General features: G+C 33.9%; 1 protein-coding gene across 2 annotated transcripts in view; it reads left to right on the top strand.

Moving 5' to 3' along the window:
* The window catches only part of form3 (FH2 domain-containing protein formin 3), a 240,731-nt gene that overhangs the window by 129,859 nt on the left and 85,231 nt on the right, over window positions 1-25,641 (top strand). For both annotated transcript variants that reach the window (XM_074182296.1, XM_074182294.1), the window contains exon 2: window positions 3,624-3,684. The gene's annotated coding sequence lies outside the window, so the exon portion shown is untranslated. The remainder of the gene's footprint in view (window positions 1-3,623; window positions 3,685-25,641) is intronic.

The following is a 25,641-nucleotide window of genomic DNA, read 5'->3' as shown; positions in this document are numbered from 1 at the left end:
ACTAAATTGTTTAACAACTATTCAACAATGGCTTCTTCGGACGTGTCTATACGCCCGAAGAAGCGAATAACACGTGTTGCCTTTTTGTAAAACTGTTCGATGAAAATCTCACAATAAAGTGTTTCTTGAATAACAACGTCTTACCATTAAACTTGTAATTCCTGGCACGGATCAGACGATGAGCAGTAAAATCGAAAATTCCACAGTTTGAATCGAGCCAACGTTGAATTAGCGGTGAATTGACGATATGAGATTGATGATTGCAGCCAAAGTTATACTGTATTCTAAAAAGGGAGGGGAATTACAGAAAATAATGAAGAACCCATGTGTGAATGCTATTTTCCGTTTTTTGGCATGGTCTGCTGGTTTTTACGCCTGACGTTTCGTCTACTACTGCGGTAGACATCAAACGCGGTGTGGTAACGGTTGCAATGCTCGAATGGGCTTGTTTCATGCTATGGAGAATGATACTGGTTTGCTTATAGACTGATCGAGTTAGGAGTATATTATACTCATCAAGCCTAATCGTTCGCAAGATCTCTTTATATTTGCAGAAAAAAGAATAATCCGAAGAGCAAGAATTTAAATTGGCCGCGTGTCTGTTGACCAATGAAATTGATCATGTCTAGAGCGGAGTTGCCAAATGTATTGGTTTTCAATATCCAATCACAGATCTGATGATCCAATTTGACAGACGCCATTTTTGTTGTTATTGTTGTCAGTTCGGTTGAATACAGCTGTTACAATTATCTAATTGAAGAATGTTTTTTTGTAAAATGTAGGTCACGGCGGGTGCCTATTTTGCTGTATATTCCGTGTCCAAAAAATATTTTTTCAAGTTATTTTTGGATTGGTATGTTCTGGAGTAATTCTACATTTCACTGTACATATTTTGCTTCTCTTTTCAGTCACCATACTGCTCCTTAGCCGAGATAAAATAAAAATTAAATCAAAAATTTCCATCCTTCGATAAAAGACAAAGTCTGCAATTAATGTCATATAAATAAAAAGGACCTACTAAATATACCACCACCGTTTCAATTTTCCATTCTTCATTTCGGTACCAAATGCAAATTTTTCAAGTAAAATTCATCGATCATTTCAAAATCGACTCTTGGTAAGTTGTCGAGAGTCAGCTTTAACAAAACATTCATTTTGAAATTATTTTAACAAAAATACGAAGTTTGTGGAAACCATTGACATTAGAAAGAGCATATTGTCGCATTCACTACAGAAGGCGCTGGCTGACTGGATGACAATATGGCTAATATACCAGTAACGTTGAATTTCTTATTTTTGGTGGGTAGCATGGGTAGCAATTACAGAAAATTTTAATTGATCGTTCATTTTCTCAGGAAAATGGAGTACCCATATCACAATTTATTGGTTTATTCGGCTCTGAAAATGTATGTCATATCGGATCAATTCTGCTTATTTTTGCAACATTGAGTTTCAACTTCTTCTGAGCTGACAGCTCGCGTAGGAACAATTCGTTTTTTCATCGACTTTATTATAGTTTGTGTGTGTTTTAAAAGTGTTTTAGAGATATATTTCAATATTATTATGATGCATTCTTGTGCTCGCCAAGTTCTCGCGAAAACGAGATCTCGAGAGAACGAGATTGCATTCCCTACTCTCAATAATATGCCCCATATTCATTTGAAGTGTTTTGATTTGTTTTATCATTCTCTGGAATAGTCCGGAAATTACTTGCATATTCAGCAAAATATTCCTTCTGGGGCAATATTGTCGTGACTTTCAGAAAATTGCAAATAAAAGTAGGCTGAACTTGTCCATCAATGTCGGCAAATTGATGAATTGTATTAACTAGAGTATAGTTTATTACCGCACTGCACGAATAGCCCGTTGAATATGAAGGAAGAACACAATACCGGAAATGTTTCAAAACGAATATTGGAAAGTTTTTCTTGTCTGATAGAAGAACGAATTGAAAGACTTATTAGCAGTGGCCAAGCAAGCATATTTCTTGTCCCTCTGACAAACACCAGTTGAAAGGGTAAGGGAGCCAGGCTCCAACCCGACCAAAACCAAGATGACTTCCCACAGGCATATTTCTTTAAATGGAAATATCGAGCTGGGTAGGTATTGTTGTTTTAATTGAAACATCGTAAAAACTAACGTGACTAGAAAAATTTGGCCTGTTGGCTTAACGTGCCAGGGTCATATGTCTTCGATAGAATGCCCTTTCAATTTATTTTTTGAGTTTATGTATGAACAAGCTCCAATATTTCATCCAATTTTCATATTACACGAGAAACCTTGTGCAAATTTTCAATTATTATGTAGAGGGGAGAGAATAACGGATGTCCAGTCAAACGCAACAATACAATACGTCAAGCTTTCGTCTCTGAATTGAGAAAATGTACTTTTCATATGAATTTTTGACATTATAAGTATGTTCGAAAGTGTGACATCATTTTCATATTTTGTAAAATGTTTCCTTATTATTATTAGCAGCATTGCTAATAACACTATGATGGATATTACTGACTTTGCGTTTATTATGACATACCAATTATTTTTACTAATTCGGACTTCCATTGTCTAATATAATACAATATAACTTGAAATCTCTGAAAATACAAATAAAATTGGAAAATAAAATGAATAGTTATACCGAAACCCTCTCACGCTATCTGAATCACGAATCTAACCACTATCCACCTGCCAGAAGAGGATTCATCAAGACTCCAGTAGACCGTACTTTCAGGCTCTGTAATACGAAGGACGGTCTCGAAAAGGAACTAGGCATCACCACAAAAGATCTTCAAAGAAGAAAGAGGAAAGATAAAATTCACCATGAAACATTGTCAACCACTTTCAAAAAAACGCATAATATTATTTATGCGCGCACAATAACAAATGTCATCAGTTGTCTGTGCGCGTACCCTGACAATTATCATAACCTAACCAAGCGAATACCATCAATTTGTTTGATCTCTTTTTTTTTCTATGTTTAATGGTTGTTCAGACACATCAAAAATTGTAAAAATCGGTCCAGCTGTTCTTGAGTTATGAATGTTGTAACTAACAGTATTTTGTGACTTGAAAATATGACTCGATAGCTTTGCCAGCACCGACCTCAAAAAAAGTGTATGCCCATAATTTGTTTCGTAACTACCTTTGATATCATTTTGTTCATTAATGTCGTGTATTGCGTTGATTTATTTGGTTTAGAAAATTGTAATGTAATCACCTATAAATAAACATTTGAAAAAGTTAACGAAAATTAAAACTTAGCCACCTTACAGAAAATTTTGACCCACAGAAAGTATCGGTTACCTAACTGCGTATTTTGAAAATTATCAATAGAAACCAAAACTGCTTCAGCAAATATTTCTCTCAACTATTAAATATATCATCTTCGAGAACATTTACATCCGCACTCTCATACTCTTCCTCAATGAAATGAATTTTCCGATAGGTATATTTTGTTGATTTTCTGAATTTATTCCGTATAAAAATATAATATTTTCAGTTTTCGGTCATTTATTATATTCTACATGAAATTCAGATGAAGACTTATATTTTTATACTCACAAATACATCAAGATTTATACATGCTTATATTATATAAACTAATTAATTTTTTTGTCTTCCAGGGTGAAGTTCGTGGGCAAATCTAAATCACTCATCCAGTGAGGATGAACAACTTACCAAACTGTGAGTATTGTTGATGTTTTGTAAAGGTAGAAGTTGTTTCATGACTTGAAGGCTTACTCATCACTGATTTCCTTCATTTCCATCGGAATTTCTTCATATACAAATATTTTCATACTTTGGATTTTGGACGGTTTCCAAGTAGTAGAATAAAAATCCCCACACAGTCTTGTAGGGCAAAGAGTGGCGAATGAACATCCATCCCAAGAACATGCTCGGCAGTAATACCTGGTAAGTATACAGACAGGTGTGAAACCGAACATGGGATAAAAGCTGGAAAATACTGTGCGGGGAGAAATCTGCATTTCAGTAACCCACTCGAATAGTAGATATACATCAGTCTTCCAGGATGAAGTGTATACAATTTTGCAATGCGCAAAGAACAATAATTCGAGGCATCTACAAAATAAGCGGATCAATATTTCCACAGACAGACAGGCTGCACTAGAAGCATTGATGAACCCAGAAGTGACATCAAGACTGGTCTGATAATGCTCTAAACAACTGAGGAAACAGGTGAATAAGAAAAGATTGACTATATACTGTCAAGGGCAACAAAAAATCTGACTAATGTGCCAGACACGGATCCTCAACTCCATATATAGGCCCCCAACCAGTTGTGGGAGTACCAAAATCTTTAGTACCCTCATGCGAAATATTTCATGCGAATATGAGACTTTTGATCGCAAGAGGCAAGCAACTCATTATGAACAACCCGAATTGTATCTACAAGAATATGACATACGACCAGCAAGAGTCCTAAACAGGAAACAAGATTGTTGGAATGGGTGTCATGAAAAGATGGAACTAAAACGCAATAAACTCATGAGGCCGCAGTGTTTTCTGGAGGCTTCGAAGAAATGGACGAGTCATAAGGTTCGCAGGAAGCGGACAAAACCCCAAGACTAGTTGCAGAAACAAGTCAGTGATTTCAAACAGCCTACGTGGAAAGATTGACATAAACCAATTCCACAAATTATGAGTTGGTAGTGAACTGCTAAAAAAAAGTCTTGTCAGTAGAAAAAAAACATAGTTTTCTAGTAGGCATTTTTTGCCTCACTGGCCTGAAAGATGATAAAGCTGCCGAAAACTTTGCAAGGGAGGACGACGCAAGCGGTTTTAGTGGTATCGCAATAGCTTTTGCGAAACAAATACCTAATATCTGGACTGCAAGTTTCAGGCTTCTAACAGAATACATCCTTTGGAGTATGTCACCAAAATTACAGCATGCCTACTCACAAGCCACTGCCGTCTGAATCATTATATGAAAAAACTTGGACTGTCAGAAGACTGTGAGTGTGGGACATATCTATTTAGACGATAATAAAACAGCAGAGCACACACTTGTACTCTGTGCCTGCTATGCTGCGGACCAAATTTTGTTTTCAGCATTTGGCATAGTGAGTTTTGGACCTACCTACCTACCTACCAAGGTGAAGCTAATGAACATATTCGATATTGGAAACCAGAAAAGTTGTCTTACAATTGAAGCTGGGGCACATAGAGGACTAATGTCGAAGCTTGGCTACGCATCGTTCCGCTTTACCACCTTGGGAAGCTTTTTTTATCATGTTCTTCGATCGATCTCATGCATGGTGTCTCCGCGAGAGGAAATATCACAGCCTCTTCTCACTCAGGTGTGTCTTTTAAGGACATTGCTCAGGAAAACCTCACTGACGAGACCTACGAGGAGTCGAAACAGAGCTGTCTGATGTTGGGTTATAAATGCTTTGTTTTTGAGTTATGGTTTCACCGAGTTACCTTGCAATACACCACTTTGAAGATTGTTGCTTATCGCATTGATATTCATATGCAGATTCTTCTTTCGATCCAACTTATGGAGTTTTCGAAAGGTAGATGTCATCGCCTCCATTGTCTGAACTTGTTGAGATAGGATTGTGATTCTAGACTTTTGGGTGTTTTTGAAAGTATGTAGATTGCAAAGTACGATATATGAACTGTGAAACGCATATTGTTTACTCTTATATAAAACATTATGTTGAAATTAGATGTAACTTTCACAAGAAAATGTCCGGTAATTTTTATACAGGAATTTATCAATGCATGACAAAAGTCACAATTATTAATGGGTATATTTTATCTCCTGATGACGACAACTTCATTGGTGAAACGGTTATCTAGAAAAGTGTTTTAATTAGTAGAATTGGAACCTGTGTCGCAAAATGAACCTACTGGAATAATTTTTCCCACATCTGGAAAAAAAACACTAACTGTCAACACAACAGTGTTGCAATTATGGTGTGTGTAAACAGTATTTATTTTGAACTATAATTTATTTCAATTTTGTATGCCCACCTCAGATGAATACTAAGAATTGAAATTTCGTTACACGTTCATCAAAAATGTCCTTATCATTTGGTTTTTCTTTCTTTCTTCATGTGTATAAAAACGTCAGTTGTTTTAAAAATCATTTTTCTAGTATTTCCCTGTTGGATTAAAAGAATTAAAAAGATACAAATGTAATGCATTATTTAAAGAATTTTCATATTCTTGTTTTTATCCTGCAATTGAGAATTATGACATGATTGAAACGTTGTTGTCGACTAATTATTCACGTTCCTTCGATTCACAGAAGCAATAATTAAGTAATTGAAAAAATCTCACAATGAATTAATCATCCAGTCAGATTTAATTGTTGAAGTAGGTTTATTAATGTGCCCAAATTGACGGTTTCTGCGAAATGTCTTGGCGATTTTAACAAGCACATTCAAGAAGGAATGTTTGAAAATGTCTTATTTCTTTATTTGTTTTTTCTCCAATCTAATAATAGCAAGGCATTTGTTTAATCCGAGTTTGCTTTGTCCTCTTCAGCGGTTTCGGGCCTGAAATAGTCTCAATTGGATTAATTGCCGTGAATAATGTATTCACGACTAAGTGCCATTTAGTGAAATGTGTCATGAAACGTTCCCATTATTTATTACCAGGAATCTCTACATGTATCATCGAAGTAACGGAAAAAGAATTGAGTCAAGTCTGAAGTTGCTTTGGGAATGCATTTTTATCCGTTAGCCGAATGAATGAAATTCAAGCAATATATTGGTTTGCTGACAACAGCACACTTGTCTCGTCATTCCATTCAGATTCCAGGACATCGGCTACGGAGACACATCTTCACCGGCAGCAGGAGGTTGCTTATCTTGATGAGAAGCTAGAAGTGATTCCGAATTGTGGTGAAACTAACCAGGTTCAATTCAATGCCAGGCATCGATTTTCTTCAATAAGATAAATGTCTCCAAACCGGATATAATAATGTCAGGACAAACAATTCCGCTTGCTGCTTCGATAAGTTTGTTGGGGGTTGTCTGGGGATAAGTCTGCTTCTCAAAAGCTTGGAACAGTGTTCCGAACCAGAAAACTGTTCAGACCTCAGCAATTTTTGATGCTTCATAAAGCTCAGATCAGACCTTCTTTGGAGTATTGTTCATATGTATGGAGCTTCGCCCCTAAGCATGCCATAAAGCTGCTGGAATCCATCCAGAAAAGAGACATCCACCTGATTGGAGACACGAATATCACTTGCAACTTTGATAGTCTGGAACATCAAAGAAAGGTTTGAGATGTGTCTATGTTCTATAGGTACGTTCACGGAAAGTGTTCAAGTGACTTGGCACATTTGATTCCACCAAGAGCGATACATATCAGAAATACACGACGGACTGTGGCTGCTCATCATTTTGAGGTTCAACTCAGTAAACCTCGAATTCCACTATTCAAGAACTCTTTCATTTGGAGAATATCGTTTATGTGGAATAAATATCCTGAGAACACTTTATTGTGTGATTTTCACTGGACAGTATAAAAACGCTTGAAAAAGCTATTGTAAATCGTGTTTTATTATCATGGATACGTATACAGTGTGAAAAAGCCAAATGGAATAAATTCATTATTTCGGTTAAGGTACATATTTTATCACGTCACGTCACGTCAAAATATTTTGACATACTTCAACGGAAAAATGCTACCCCTATCTTCAACCCCCGTTGAATGGCAGGTACAACCACCAATGTTTTAAATGAAGTATATGCTTGTGATATATCGTTTGAAAGTTCTCTTCATTCTCTATTTAAAATTTTTATCACTTTCAAGTTTATTGCAACAGTTAAGATAAAATAAATTATAATCGTATGGTTACCGACATTCGATAAAATACACTCAAAACTTATTGCAATATACTAAAAACTTATTTCATGTTGAGGTATTGATACTAAGAAAGTAAGCAAAAAATATAGCAATGTTCATTTTAGATAGTATCCTTCAAAAAACTGTAAATAATTTCCGTGGCAACGTTAGTTTAAAACGCCTTGTCAACTTGTTTTGTATGTTACAACATTAGTTGTCATTATTTCAAGTTTAAAGTTCGTTAACTTCAAGTCTGACAAATGGTTAGATTAACGGAAATGCATTAAATGACAGTTTTACAAATTATTGGTTACGGAGATAAAACCCGAACACAACAGGAAGTAGCTCGTCTATTTCGTGAGAAATTTCCTAATTTACCGCCCATATCTGAGGGAACAATAAACAAAATAGAGAAGCAGTTTCGCGAGCTTGGTCATGTAGGGCAGATAAAAAAAGCAGCTGCCAATGCAATGAGTGATGAACTTGAATTAGATGTGATGCTTGAGTTCGAGGAAAACCCACATATATCGAGTAGACAGGCATCCACTACATTTAATGTTAGCCATACATCGACAGTAAATATATTAAAAGAAAATAAAATGCATTCCTATAAAATGATACCTACTCAGAAGCTCATGGAAGACGATTTTGATAGAAGAACTTATTTTTGTGAGCAAATGATGGACATGATGGATAACAATATCATCCAATTAAAATACGTTATGTTTTCTGATGAGTGTACTTTGTCTCTTAACGGTCATGCTGATCGGCAAAATTACCACTATTGGTCAACGGAAAATCCTCACTGGATGAGAGAAGAACACATGCAATACCCTCAAAAGGTTAATGTTTGGGCAGGGACTGTAGGAAACCATATCATTGGTCCCTTTTTCATTGAGGGCAACTTGAATGGCGATAATTATTTGGCAATACTTCAAAATGATGTCATTCCAAGTTTAGCAAGCTCATATCCTAATCCAGGGAACCCTCAAGTTTCAGTGAATACGATATGGTTTCAACAGGATGGAACAGCACTACATTACCAAGTTAATGTCCGGCAATACCTGGATACACCATTTTCCAATCGGTGGATAGGGAGGCAAGGATCGATTGAATGGCCAGCGCGATCACCTGATCTTTCGCCATTAGATTTATTTTTATTGGTATATGTAAAGAGCAATATGTGCAAAACTAAACCTTCAGATTTGAATGACTTGAAAGAACGAATAACGCTTGCGAATAGGTCAGTCACGCCTGATATGTTAAATAATGTTAGAAGAAAGTTTTATTTGAGATTAGGATGTTGCCAAGACGTTCCCGGTGAACATTTTGAACATCTACTTCGTTAACATCCATACTTCTTTTTCGTATTCTACATTTAATTACGTTTTGCATTATATTTTAATGTTTTAGTGTATTTTATTGAATTTCGGTAACCACATGACTTAAATTTATTTTACCTTAATTGTTATATCATTAATTGATATAATTGATATATCACAAACCTAATACTTCCTTTTTAAGAAATTGGGAGTTGTACCTGTCATTCGAAGGGAGTGATGGTAGGGATGGCATTTTCACTTTGAAGAATGTCAAATTTCAAAAATTTACAGTTGACGTGTTTCGGGATTTTTTTTCAATATCTACAGTAACCGAAATAATGAATTTATTCCATTTGGCTTTTACACTGGCTGTCGAATAGAAAATACTGATAGATATATCTATAGGTGGAGTAGTAAGTTGAACAATTATTATCATTCATCAAGAATATAAAAAAATATTTTACCGACAGAGATGAATCAAAAGTATGACTTACTAGGGAGAAACAGTTGAATAATCAATCGATGGATACGCCTGAGGAAGCTATCGTATAGCAAAATACGTGTTTTTAGTTTTGTAAACTAGTCATCCAAAATATCAATGAAGTGTCACCTGAATGAGATAAATAATCCTATTTTTTGGAAAAAATGCTGTTACTATTTCAGTTTTTCCAATCCCTAGAGGCTTCATTTTATTCGAATGTTCAACATGTTTAGCTGTAGTAATTTCAGTTGTATGTGGATTATTCAAAAAATAAGGTGAATATTCAAATTTTGTCGGCTACCTACATTCCATTAGCGATTTTTTTTAAATGTTGGTACACTCGTCTCGAACAAACGGTCACTGTTTCAGCTGTTTAGAATATTTAGTTTGTTGGATGAAATGGATCAAAGAATTTGCATCAAATTTTGTGTTGAAATGGAATTGAATGCTGAGAAACACATTAAATGTTGACAGTGGCATACGGTCGGAACAAGCAAGCGATAAAAGCTTTTCACAGAAGGTCGAGAAGATGTGAATAACGACGCTTGCCCTGAACGCCCCAAACATCAACAATCGATGAAACTGTTAAAAATTGTTATGGAGAATCCTCAAATCATTATTAGAGAAGTTGCTGAGGATGTTAGTATATTGCCATGCAGTTTTTTCGGAAATGGGCATGAAGCGTGTGGGGTGCCTTCAAAGTTCGTTGCAAAATTGCTGAATTTTGATAAAAAAAAAACTGTCGCATGAGCATCGCTCAGGAATTGTTGAACTGCTGACGAATCATGGGTATAAGGTTATGACATCGAAACCAAAGTCCAGCCGTCCCAACAAAAGAACCCAGGAAAGCCAAAATAAAAAAACACACCAAGTTTGATAAAATCAGAAGTTCTTGATACATAGTCGCACGTCCAATAAGGAGTATTATCGTGAAGTAATGCGATGTTTGCGAGAAAACAATACCAACGTATTCTTGCCTCAGCCACCGTTTCTACCAGATTTGGCCACCTGCGACTTTCTCCTGTTCCTAAGATGGAAGAGGACACAAAAACCGAATCGCTGGACCTTAAGAACATACCAAAAAGTTCATATCAGAACTGCTTCGAAGATTAAAAAGAACGCTGGTACAAGTGTATTGTATCTGAGGGGGATTTCTCTAAAGGGAACTAAATAGAAATTGGCGAACAAATCAATATTTTCTGATGAAAATAAAAATCCAATTTATATTCATTATTAGCTGTATTAATGTCATAAACGTGACAAACCGCGTAACTTCATTACAAACCTGGATTATGTGTCAAAATTACCGTTGATCTGTTCTATTAATTTATAATCAAACTTAACATGGAATATAGGTCCCAAAACACTATTCGTGTCAGTTCAACTATTACTACTTAATTCTAACGTATAGTCGAGAGTGATTGTTACATCCTTAGAAAAATAGCGTCTCCTCTATGAAATTCGCACTTTATAGGCTTGAATCCTAATTAGATGATATAATAGTATCGTAGTCATTATGTAACAAAAATTATTTTCAGAGTTACTTGACTGATCCATTGAATACATGCTAATATTTTTTACGGGGTCACTTTCTTTGAAAGATCAACAGTGATAACTTCTTTTGCACGAACCTTTTATGCAAGTAATATAACCCGATATATTGTTGGTACCTTCTGGAAGATTGTAGTTCATAAAATCATTCGAAAAATGTCTATAAATGGACAAATAATCGACATATCTTCAAGTGTACTTATATAATTATGAAAAATTGTTGTATATTCATTATAAGTATTCCGTTTTACGTGTTCGCTGACTATCGTGGATTGATGATTTTCCGATTTTTTTTTTCAAAAGCACCACTGAAAATCAGTAATCCCGATTTCAATAGACAAAATAATGACAGAAAAAATCGTCCTGGATGAATGGATTATTGAATAAACTGGTTCAATGGGAAAGTACAATTACTTATCAGCTCAACCAAACCAATACAAAACAATGTGTCATGATAGATGAAACATACCAATAATTGAATGTTAATAACAATTACATTAAAAATAGTTACTATACGTAAGCTGTCAAAAGTACGAAACAATTTTTCACTAATGGTAAGTTAGTGTATGAAAAAACGTAAACAGATTGAACAAGTCTAAATTTTGTGCAATCATTATGAAACAAGGAATCTCTGACCAGTAACAAATTAGGCTTTGGTGGTTTTATTTTATCGTTAGTCTGGTGAAATATTAGAAAGAAGTGGTTTTAAATTTAATGAGGTGCTTATTCACAAAATATACTTGTACAATTTCACCATATAAGTGAGAAAAATATGAAATTCATGAATTGTCAATGAAGGCTTCAATGAATTCCTACTTTTTGTGTTGGCCCGATATCACACCAAACGTTTATGTAAAACAATTTTTCCGCTTCCAGGAGCCGTCTGACTTGTTTGTTTTTTTAAGTTTTCGGAAAATACTGCAGCCTCAAGGGCCCCTTGGCCCACCTACTTTCTCATGACACTCATTCCAACATTTTTACTCCTTGTACTAGTCTGAACAGGTCTCCTGCTGGACGTATGTCTTACTCTTCTGAATACCATTTGTCCATACAGTGTTTGCCTCACATTCGCCTCGAAAGGCTGTAACTGTATCTTTGTTGCATTACCTGCAGCTGAGGTCTCCATTGTACAGCTCTATTTTGTTCAGGTGTCCTCTCAGTGGACAGTATCTAGTGAGTAGTCCTGTGACTATTCTGACCCGATCCCCCCTTTGTTAAAGCAGCTTTTCGGTTTTGTTCCCGGACGGTCCCTTTGTAAAGTTTTTTCAGTGTGTATTCGTGGTGTTGTGTTTTTCCAGTACCTACTATTTATGTTTCTTAAAAACCCATTTCCCAAACTTGTTCTCCACCGAAGGTTTTTAGTGTCCCCACAGCCTATTCAGAATTGCCATTTGTGCCTGAAAGGCATTCCTATTTCTAGGAATAGCCCACAATATTCTAGAATATTTGATAGCGTTTCTTAACATTCCTCAACATACCGGAAAATATGTAATGTGCTATGTTCTGAAGTAGTCTGGAAAGTTAGAGAACGTCCCAGGTCATTTTTTAACATTCCAGAACAATCTCGTTTGTTGTGGAATACTCAGGAATATTGTCGACTATTCGAAATGTAGTTCTGCCAAAAATTACTGGCTACTATTAACATGTTTCACGTATTCGGTTTCATAGACCAGAGGAGTCTACTGTTCCTCAACATGCCATTGAGAATGGCCACTGAAAGACCGAGGAATGCTTAAAATTGTTGAAACCGGTACAAGTTTTTCGATTCAACAAAATATGGAATGAGATATTTGAACGGTGATAAAGGTTCTATTACTAATAGCTCATTGTTTGCACTAGGTCGAAATTACAAGTGAAAAGGGGATAAAGATTAGGTATCAGTAGATATATAGTAAATAACTATAGCACAATAACAAAATACTATAAATCAATTTAATTGTCTCTACTATGCAAGGTAATGAATCGTGTAAATACATATAAAACATAAACATAGCTTGTAAGAAGTAGTTTTAATCGTCTCTTGATGATACTAACTTGGTTAGCGAAACGCTTGTCGAATGACAGTATTTTTATTCTTGTGTGTTTATAAAGTGTATTCAATAGATTCATTTTACGCCAGAGGTTTCATAGTCTATTTATCGAGGGAAATATTATCATTATAGTTTTTCTTAGACTGGATACATTTTGCAATTGTCATTTCATTCATGAACTCCAACTACTACTGGCATAAATTTACTCAAGGACTTCATTTTCGTAGGTTTGACCTGATAAAAAGTGAATTGTGGATTAGCAGGAAGAAATTATCAAATAGCTATTGTGTTCCTTACAGAATCGTTAAATTCAACCGTGATTTTATTAGCCTGTAAATATAACTCATCGAAATATACGTTTTTATATTACAAATCAAGAATAGCTGTTATGGAAACCTGTTCGTCGATTATTTTTAACGGTATTCAATCATTATATATGGAAACCCACGCGAGAATGTCTGATTATTGATGACTTAAAAGTGTTTTATGACAGCGTAATCCAGGATCTTATAGACTTTTCAATCTGAGAGTGATGTTTAAAAAAATACAATTCCTATGAGGGTTTTAGAAGTCACCGTTTTTAAATAATGTGGATTCAATTCATAACATAAAAATATAATTAAACTATTGGAATACTTTCCAAACTATCAACGATTTGACAAAATGATATTGTATATAGTCTGTTCCGTTTTCTTACTCGTTTCTTGATCTAGAGCAAGAAAGCGGTAACTGTGCCCAAATGGAATGACTGGCTCTTGATTTGCGAAAGCAAGGGCGAGGTCTGTTCTTGATTTTTTTATGAAAATTCGATTATAAGTGCTGAAAAGGGTTATCAAATTGGAAACTCTTATTCGAACGCCATCTACAGGAGTTTCTAGAAATACTGTAACCCTTTTCAACACTTAATTACACTGGGTTAGAAAAATACCAATAAAACTAGGAATACGGTTCATTTCAAAGTTTCAATAAGGGTTTTGCACCTTGGAAATAAATGAATGAAAATACTAAATCATCATTATTGACCAAAAATTGTCTCTGAACTATTCAACTGTTCACTATTGAACAAAAATTTACACTTAATAAATAAATCAAGGTTCTACTCTTTCCAAAGGTTGCTTTAATAAGAAATATAACAAAGAACAGGGTCTTACCCTAGAGTTTCAATGCATTGAACCTTACAACTTCTGATCGAAATCCTATTTATAGAAATCATTAAGGAAACTCAAGGCTGTTGTTTTACACTCCTCCAAATAGACTCCTGTGATTCTTGAGATCCGGGAATCCGGCAGTTTCCAGCAGTAACCACCGCAGACATATATTTTACAGTGCACCCGGACACGTCCAAGACTATCTCGTTGAATCAAATTATTTTGTGCTCTCATGATTTTGCAAGGCAGAACTATATATAATACAAAAAATTTGCTGTAAAAAAATACTGATGACTCTAGTTATAATTAACAATTTCAAAATGAGATTTCATATAATCAATCATTAAGTTAATATCTATTTCCATCCTTCATCCTCCACACATAGAATCGGTATCGGTTCAAAGTTCAAGCAATGCTACCACCTGTTCCGTTAGTGCCTTCAGACATACACACCGATTCTAAGTACTAGAAGTAGATATCATTGTCTTTACCTCACTTCTCACTCTACGTTAATCACTATGAAGCACAACTCTATGACTAAAGAGAAGAAGAGTACTAGTTGATGTCTAACCGTAACATGAATAAAAATAATAAAAATAAACAATATAGACTTTGAATAAGTATCAGTATTCTGATTATGATTTATTTGTAGTATTACTGCAGACCACTCAGAAGAATCACGGGTCTGTGAAAATAGAAAATAGAAAATAGAAATTAAAATAATTGGTATGTTACAATCTACCATTCAAAATTGGCCAAAAGGGTTTCTTTATTTTAAGATTGTCTCGCAAACAATACAAAATGAGAAGTGGAAGTATGGAATGTTACAAGTCTGAAACACAAAGAATGGTCGTCTTTTGCCCACCAGTTTATCTGTATTGTTAATTACATACACTAATGAATACATCCAGAATATATTGTCTATCAAAATCTGTTCATAACTATCCTTAATTTAACAAAAAATACTGTTTCACAGGGAAGCATCAGTTATGAAAAACACTTTTCGGACAATTTTCATAGATTTTTTTAGGCGAAGAAAATTAATTCTATAGAAAATTTCGATAATCTACAGTAGTTTCGGAGTTACAAGTGAAATAAGATGTTTTCATCTATTTTTTCAAGGCTTGTTCAATCGAAGAGATATGTTTTCATTTGTTTTTTCAAGGCTTGTTCACTCGAAGTCTTCAAATCTTGAGGAATAGAATTATTAATCTTTGAAACTTGATAAGAAACAGATCATTGATATGTAGTTATTTCTTGAACTGGTACTGTTTCTTTCAAACCGAAAGTTGATAGTATGAAGATCCTCCCTGAAAGAAATTTTGTTCGACAGATAATGTGGGTTTTTTAAGCTGATAACTTTGTGTAACAGGCAAGACGAAGGCATTCATCTTCTCCTTGCCATATTCAGATATTCATGCGCTACTTCTAACTCGTTACTGGACTCTTGTTAGGAAAATTACCGATACACGTCAATTTTTTATTTCAACAGTGTACATTTTTGTATGAATAGATCACCCCTAATTGCATCCCTTACTGATGAGGAGCAACCCTGTCAAAAAATTTAAAGAAAATCATATCTTTAACGAGGAGTTCGAAATTCTGCACATAGAAAATAAAGGTTTGAAACTGAATCGTTTGAAAGCAATGGAAATTAATAAATTTGAAAATTAAAACAATCTAATGAATGACCAAGTAGATTTGAATAGATCACCAGTATTGAACTTGTTTTCTTAAAAACCGAGAAAGAATTATTATTGATGTAGATGTGAGGTATGGAGGGATATTTGATGGTGAGTTATGAATGGTGAGTGCTCAGTTTGCATTGGCAACTCTGCTTTTAATACGAAGTTCAGTAAGTTTCTACATACGAACACTCCTACGCCACTGGTACGGAGTCAATCGCGCTGTTGCGGCCAACTCGGATGGACTTGGCAAGGCGCCAACCTCACACATGGCCGTCTTCGATCACTCGATACTTCATCGCCTTGGACTAATTCGTCCAAATTTGGAGTTATTTTGCACAATCGTATTTAATCGTTACTCCATCATCAATTCTAATCGCGAATCAGAACAGCGATCTGCTTTTTTTATGGTTCTATTTTGGATCGATACATTATTGAAATATGTGTTGAGGGTACGTGTTATTCAACCCCCGAAGTGGCGATTATTGCCTTAGCGAAATCAATTGGAAGATTTTTTCTGAAGACTTACAACAACATTACAACATCAAGTCTTATTAACTACTACATCAAAGGAATTGAATAACATATATTCCAAAGACCTATTCTACCAAATCAACTGTTAAAAAAGACGGAATAGACGTTCATATCACAGAGAAAATTGAAAAAAAGTTGAAAATCAAACGTCGGAACATATTATAAATGAATGAATGAAAAAAAATGTATCACATGCTCAAATAAGAAAAAAAAATTAATCAAATTGAACCCATCAATATATTACATTTTACAATTTATGAAAAGAACTGGTTACGTATTGTATTCTTATTTATCCGCAAACGAAAATCTAGATTCTCAGAACATTTGTTTGGGAATCCAAAAATTATCCCCAACCTTTCCAGAGTTAAAAATATTCAAAATTGGTTTGGCAGCCATCTTATTTGTCACTACTATTGATTTTGTCCGCTAAACCCTTTCATTTGATATTCATATCATGGGGTAGCATAAAAAAACATTGGTCGACATTTTTGTAAGTTTGCCATATTGAATTTAGAGGGGTGTCTTTTTATTTTTCGTATTGTTTTCTTTTTCATTTGCAAAAAAGTTACTAGTCCGTCATCTTGGGTGATAATAATCAAAACCATAAAAAAGACTATGCCGGTCACTGAAAACCACAACAATAAATAGGAAAAATGAGATGAGAATACTGGTAATTATACCAGCAAAAAAAATACACTGAAATATCTACGAGCAATAAGGAAAGCATTATCATCATCCACAGGGTGGTCCCACAAGGTTCGATACTGGCCCACTTTTATTTTTAATTTACATTAATGACCTATCGCCTATAAACATCCAAAGAAAATTCACTTCATTTGCTGATGATACTACAATTTTATGGCATGCTCCTAACAACCATACGTTGTATGAAGTTATTGAGAATGACATCACGATAGTGAAGGACTGGTTTGACTCAAATCTCTTGAGCTTGAATTTATCAAAAACAAAAGTAGTGTCTGATTTGAAAGGGTTATATTTTTAGGAGTGATTAATTTTTGGGGAAAGAAAGTTTTTGGCTTTCTACTACTCCATCTGATACAAAAAAATGGATGAGAGAATCTTCCAAAGAAAGGAAGGATTAATCAATTTAAAAGTTACTTCTTTGCATGATCTACACATCCATGTATAGAGTTACTTATTTTCAAATTGATTAATCCTTCCTTTCTTTGGAAGATTCTCTCATCCATTTTTTTGTATCAGATGGAGTAGTAGAAAGCCAAAAACTTTCTTTCCCCAAAAATTAATCACTCCTAAAAATATAACCCTTTCAAATCAAATAAGATTCCTCATGGCTGGGATTAAATCAAATAGGTGAATGAATGTCATTACGATGTCATCGATGACATAAGCAGATCAAGCTTATTCCGTGACATTCAAAATCGTAATTCATGAATGAAGTGTGTGTATTTTCTATAATGTTATCCAATTTGGTACTGAAGAGCCTTAGGGCAAGTGTCTTAAGGCGAAACACGTGTATACCAGTTAGGGTGACAGTGTTCCATGTGAGTACAATTTATTACCATTCATTCAAAGTAGAACTCATGTGAATGATATCTGATTATTATTCCTCCACGAATGTTCGATATACAAACTGAATAGAGAAAAGTATCTTCTGTATAATTCAGTGTTCATATAGAAGTATTTGTTTCGAAAGAATTTTTTCTTTCGTGTAATTCAATGTTTATATGAAAGTAGCTGTTTCAGGAGGACTTTCTTTCAGTTTGTGTCTGAAAGTTACTTCTGTGCATGATCTACACATCCATGTATAGAGTTACTTATTTTCAAATTGATTAATCCTTCCTTTCTTTGGAAGATTCTCTCATCCATTTTTTTGTATCAGATGGAGTAGTAGAAAGCCAAAAACTTTCTTTCCCCAAAAAGTAGTGTCCTATCGTTGCCAGATTCCAGCCGTACATCTAAATAATATTCAAATAGATAACGTACCAGCTTCTAAATTTCTTGGCTTGTTCATTGACAATAGTTTAAAATTCAACAATCATGTAGATACTTTGAAATCGAAGCTCTCCTCTGCATGTTATGCCATACGAGTAACTGCATTTGAGCTCGGATCTGCAGAAGCTAAAATGGTTTATCATTCCCTTTTTGAACCACACCTCCGTTATGGTATTTGCTTTTGGGGTGTGTGTTCTACCACATGCCTTCAATCAGTATTACTAATACAAAAACGTGCAATACGATGCATATGCAAAGCCAAGCCTAGGGACTCTTGTCGACCTCTTTTTGCCTCTAACAAAATCCTAACTGTGGTCTCCCTATTTATATACGAGACAATCTGCCTTGTCTTCAAAAATAGGGTATTGTTTAACAACTTGGACGCGCCAATGTATCAAACCAGGCAAAGATTCAGCTTTAAATTACCGCTGCCTTCTTCGTCGCTAGTTAAAGATTCCATTATTTACAACGGTCTTAAAATGTTCAATCACCTTCCTCAAGCTATAAGAACCATAAATGACCTTAGAGCTCTTAAGAAAGAGTTGAAAGACTTGCTCTCTGGGAGACCTTATTATAGCTTAGCAGAATTATATGATGATAATTTTAATTGAGAAGACTAACTGTAATATCTACGGTATTTTATTGATTTCATTTCATTCAACTTAGTTTAAATTGATTTATTTACATTTTGTTGACCATGTTCTTATATCCTGAACGTTTGTTATTATTTACATGTCTCTTTTCAGTTCATGTTACAACCTACTTTTAGTGATTTTACTTTTCTGATTTCATGTATATGTTATTTATATTTCGCACAAGGCTTTGTCAATAAGAATTTATTCTTCAGACAATAAAGTATATCAAAAAAAATAAAATAAAATAAAAACTAAACAAGTTGTTTTTGGAGTAGGTATTCATCGTTATTTTCAACATACTTATTTTTTTTACTGTATGATACGAGTTAGCTGTAAAAAATGTTCCTCTCTTATATTAATGACTAATAATAATTAGAGGAATAATTTGATATCTAGTGAATAGAAGCAGAACAATAGCACTATCACTTGACATGCGGTTAATCAAATTAGTGTTTTGAGGAGATGAGTGGAACTATATGAAACATCAAAATTAGAGCCTTTCATGAACAATGAGGATAAAAGCAGAAATATATCTGAAAGTGCTAATATTCTTTCTCATATACATCAAATTCTAAACATTTATCAGTGTTTCTTACAACTAGAATATTTGGATAGCTCTTCGTTATTTTCATTTTCATGAATATTTGGTGATCTGTTGTTGATACAAGACACACAATCCTCTACTTCTATTCGGGTCGAAAATGGCAAATACGTCATGCATATATCGAATCCGAATCATACTGATGACTAACCTGGTCATGAGCATAATTTGGTTATGTAACCAACGCAAATCAGCTGAATTTAATTTCAACTGAACAAGAAAAAATTCACAAACGAAAAATAGTGCATAATAAAAATGATTACCAGAATCTGAAATGTGAAAGAAAACCATTTCATAGCGAAATCAGAAATGCATGCAAAAACCAAATCCCCCCCCCTGTTTTACTAAATTGTTTATAACTTTTGAAATTTTTTCGAGCCCCTCTTGAAATGAGCCCTGGATCATATAATTTTCGGTGCCCTTGGACAGAAGTTCAAAAAAAAAAGTTATTGGGACCCAGACTAGTGTATCTCAATCTGCCATAGACAACGACCACAGAATAAATGACTAATTAATGTCTTAAATTATTGTGACCAATGCCCAATGTTTGGTCTCTCATGCAAAAATTACAGGTGAAAAACAGGTGAAGAATGGGTATCAAAAAAAGTAAAATTAGGGGCAATAATAAAATATTAGCATTCAGTTTGTCATCTCTTGATGGTGATAACTTGATTAGTGAAACGCGGGTGGAGAGACAGTATATTTGTTATGCCGTGGACAAAGTGTTTTCAATAGATTGATTTTATTACGCCAGAGGTTCCAATTTCACCTACCATAAATTCGGTAATCGCCCCGATAGAAATCCAAAGTGGTCATTAAATGAAATAGTATGAAATAATAATGATTTACTGAACTATATTTATGTTCGAAATCAAATGATTTATTATCTATTATTATATAACTAGAACAACAAAATAGATAAAATTATTCCACTTTCGCCACATTTGTTTATTATTCATAACGAAAGAACACGAAAATAGGGTTATTTTCGAAAATAGAATGGTGACTTCTCTGTTCGAAGAGAAATGAAGGTAGCAGTGTTGAAATGAATAATGTATCTAATTCACGAACTAGTTTGAAATCGCGTTTATTTCCTTCGTTTCGGACTTTAATAAGTCAATCCTCAGAGCTATACAATGAAAACGTTCCACTGCCTGTAGGAAACCTTCGTCTGAGGTAAGGTCTGTTTCAACTACAGTAAAGTTCTTCAAGGTTCGTCGTGCCAGGAAAGTAGTAATTTTTTAGTAGGCACATGCCATATCCTACTGTGTAGGGACGTTGGGAATAGTGAATATTTCTTTTTTTATTTGCATTCATTTCTGTATCTGTAACATGGAATTGTGATGCACTGTTTGGAACCTTTGGTGTAGTAATGAATATTACTAGAGTTTTTTCCCAACACCAAACCGTTATTTTAACACCTCGACACGTGTTTCAATCACCAAGTGATCGTTTTCAAGAGGAAGATTAAACTAAATATACTTACAATGTTAACCTCATTCATACCATAGATACGTCTTCTGAGTACCTTCGTCTTAAGTGTCTTAAATTAATTTCACAATATTGCCTTATCTACTAGTCTTAAATTTATTTAACGATATTGCCTTATCTACTAGTCTTAAATTAATTTTACAATGTGTCCTTATGTAATAGTCAGGTAAATCTAATAATTGAAATATTATTTTCAACAAGCTATTTGTCCACCATCGTTATTCATAATGTTATTATGTTTACTTATTTCTACACTCTCATAGGCATCTAGATGCCTGCCTGTTGTTAACTTGTCCGACTAATCTTAATGAACTAAAGTTTATGGAATGGTTTTTTTGTAAAATATGATGGGTGACTGCAGATTTTTCAGGTCTGCCATATTTTAAGTGTGCTAAGTAGTCCTTATATCTCATTTTGATAGATCTTGTTGTCTGTCCATAATATTTTGCATCGCAGTCCTTACATTCAATTTCGTAAATTCTAAACTTTTCCGAATTCTCGACTTTGTCTTTTGGATTTCCTGAAAAGCTCTATAGTGTATGACTTGTTTTAAAAACCACCTTCATACCTAGTTCCTTGAAAATCTTTTCAAAGTTCTTCATGTACTGGTGGTATGGAACTGAAATATATTAATCTTGATTTTCGTCGTTTTTAAAAGTCGAGATTTCATTCATTCTTAACCTAAACTTTTTCTTCCTTATTATATCATCTACAATACCCCTCGAGAAACCGGTACTGGCTGGTATTTCCTGTATTGTACTTTCTTTTGTGAACCTCTCATGTGTGAGAGGAAAAGTAAAAAAAAAAATGACTAGAAAATTCAGCCCAGCACGTTTGTGCTGTCCACAGTGATGTGAACTGTCAGGAAAATACCTGTACGTGCTTGTTTCCTTTCTAAATACATCCTATTCTAGCCCTCCATTTCGGCTCCTCATTACCAAAACGTCAAGAAATGGAAGTTGATGACGATATTGATTTCCATCAATAAAATTCACGTATGAGTTAGAAAATAAAGGCAACATTGTGAAATTAATTTAGGACACTCAAGAAGAGTGTCTTAAATTAATTTCACATGGTATAAATAAGGATAACATTGTAAGTATATTTAGTTTAATCTTACTCTTGAAGATGATCACTTGGAAATCGAAAATCGAAAAATAACGTTTTGTTGTTGTGATATTTAATATGGAAAATCAGATGGTTCGCTGTCACTTTACATTTTATTGGTCAATACCATTCATATTCAAAACTATCGACTCTCATCTTGTAGACAATTTTTCAGTTCATCCATGACAAATGAACAAACAAGTCAAGTCTCCTTGTTTAGATATAGTCTTGCAAGTGGCAGGTATAACCTATTTTTAGTCATTTTTTTCTCTCTGTAGAGACCCGAAGAAGAACTTATTAAAGTCTGAAACGTCGACATCAAGTAGATTTCTCTACGAATTTTCACAAATCCTCTCCTACTACTTTCTAAACACCAGACCCGTACAGGACATAAATGTTTCGAAAAAATTGCCAGAAATAATTAACTCGACATTGGAACAGTGTACACTCTGTGAACGCTTGCAAAGGGCGTTACCAATTTTTCAATACACAAATTACTGAACGATAATTTACTGATATCGTTTCTATAGGAAACATATTGACCGCATTGAATTTTCCAAATATGGAAGCTCACTTTTTATTATTGAATGAGCGAACGAAGGTGAAGTTTGAAATTAAATTTCAATAAATGTTGGCTTTCCACAGTGCACTCTTGATGTTGCGACAACATGGAGCCTACGTTGATTTTCGACGAGCTGGTGACCTTCGTCGAATAGGAGGAAATCAAGTGAATCAATTCAATTGCAATAATGAGTGTTAATGTTCGCATTCCACCGAAATTCTCTGCTTTCCATAGCAAGGACTATTGGACTGATAATGACAACCAAATTGCTCCAAAATGTTAATTGGTATCAGATTGTGAAATTTCTACTTATAAAGAACATTCTAGTAAGAGGGCCGACAACAGTCAAACCTCAGTCATCATAATGAGCGAGGATATTGTTTATACAATACTATATGAATAACTCGTCACTTTGACAATTGAATTGTAAAAAATACACGAAGCAGGCAAGTCGGTGCTACCAATTATATCAACTATAGATTTCCTACCCTATAAGATCACCAAATTGCTAACAAAATAGTTCGAAAACATGTCGATTCCACAATACAGTTTGAATGTAGGTAATTTACAAGAATTCATCGAAAAATCAAAAAAGTAAGGCTTCAAGATGGGAAGATTTTGGTGTCTCTTGAGTCGAGTTTGAAAAACCTGGTATATTTGTTTGAAGGTGGTAGACAGTGTTTCATGGTGCATTTCATTAGTTCTGACTTCCATATGATATGAATTGATTTGAAATCCCTGAAAGAATTTATAAAAATTAGAAAGCAAAAACACTGAAATAACAATGAAATAAAATACAAGCAACAATTATCAAGAAATGAAAATCAAAAAATTTATTTCACGACGTTTCGATTGTTAGTATTCACAATCGTCATCACCTGAAAACGATTGTAGATAGTAAAATCGAAACGTCGTGAAATAACTTGGTTTGGAATCTTTAAATTTTTGATTTTCATTTCTTGATAATAGTTCGATTTTTTATTGTAACTTGTATTTTATTTCATTGTAATTTCAGTGTTTTTGCTTATTTTTTAGGTAATCTCTTTAATTTGTATAAATTTTCTCAAGGATTTCAAATCAATTTATATCATATTAGACAATGGAAGTCCGAACTGGTGAAATAAACTCGGTATATGTTTTATATTTTATCCGTTATGGAGTCATAAAAAATTAATAAAAGCCTGCCTCTGAAAATTTCTCACACTTTAGTGAAATATCAGTTCTCAAAATTTCAAACGAAAGTCATTTTCTGTGTAGAATATAAGTGTTTTTTTATCGTTCACAATCTGGAAAATAATGTATTGGAGGTTTCGAAAAGGCAAACTTCTATAATGCATTCCGATATGTTACTATGTAAGTTCAAAGTATTTTCTAGAAAGGGATATGTACTATTTATTAGTGTTCTTCGACATCTATCGAGGAAATTATGAAATTGAACGAGTCGAAGGAAACATTGCATTTGAATTTTTTTCAATTCTGAAGACGGAAACAGATTTTTGGCCTCTGAAGAGTAAAGATAAGTATCTTCATAGTCTGAACAGTAGCTCTTATTTTTAATAAGCAAAGTTATCGTGTACTACTGATAAATAGTTAATTTTTCTACTCATCGAGGAGAACTTGAAAGTTTACCCTTTCTACATCCGTATAAAATATTTTTTTTCGATTGTGAAAGGTGAAAATCTCCAGAAAAATCGATAAAAAATAAAATATCAGTTCAGAACACAGATCATTTTTCAACTTCATGATATATGCTGTATATTGTGTATATAACTGATTTCCTGTTATTATGTTCAATGATTTTTAAACTCTTGCATAAAGTCACAAAATGTTATGTCTATGTTTTTTTTTTTCTGAATGAATGCTTTGTATTAAATGTTTATCAACACTAAATTTTGTATGTATTCTAATTATAAAATTTTCCATCAATTAGAAACCTAATGGTACGTTTAATCGCTAAGTGATATTTGAGGTAGTCATTAATTTACTCATAAAATCTAATGAGTTATGTTGTGTATCAATAAAAACCAGTGGTGTTTGCTAATGCAAGTTTTGTGAAAATTACAAATTATGCGAAGTATTGTGCTAATAATCGCACGTTAAGAGAAATGCCTCGTTAATCCTTATCTCTTATAAGTTTTAACTAATGAGGGTTGTAGTATATAATAATAGCTTATATTGCAATCTATAGTATTGGTGAGTAATATCCTCAATAAAATGTACAGATCTTGTTAAAAGTGTTTATAGAAAGGAAAATCATGCTCGATTTTTTTTCAGATAATCAATTCAGCAAGAAACTACTTTATGATAGAGCGAAGCTAATTCCACCCATAATACAAATAATTTGAATAAAACATTTCTTGCATTTTCTCCATCATACATTTTTAAGTGAAACCACATCAACCATCACCACAACATTCACAGTTAATAATCGATTCTAAATTCAATGTTGAACAATGTCCCAAACTCAAAATTTTAATTTTTTTTTCAATTTTTCAATTTTATTTTCAAGTCGATATAAAATGATACTTAGATAAACATACATTATTATAAAAGTTTTCCTTTATTATCCCAAGGGTTCTCCTAAGCACTCGAGGTGCTTCTTTTGTGCATCCCTTTGGAATGATTCAGGATTTTCATTAGGTGATTAAAATGAATTTTAATCATATTTTACATATTAATATTCTGATATCAAAAAAAAT

This window comes from Leptinotarsa decemlineata, unplaced genomic scaffold (assembly GCF_025532065.1).
Source record: "Leptinotarsa decemlineata unplaced genomic scaffold, Ldec_3_MD MMD2_tig00026328_RagTag_RagTag, whole genome shotgun sequence".
NCBI classification, from domain to species: domain Eukaryota; kingdom Metazoa; phylum Arthropoda; class Insecta; order Coleoptera; family Chrysomelidae; genus Leptinotarsa; species Leptinotarsa decemlineata.
The sequence above is the reverse complement of the archived record's forward strand: the minus strand, read 5'-3'. Positions and strand labels throughout refer to the sequence as shown.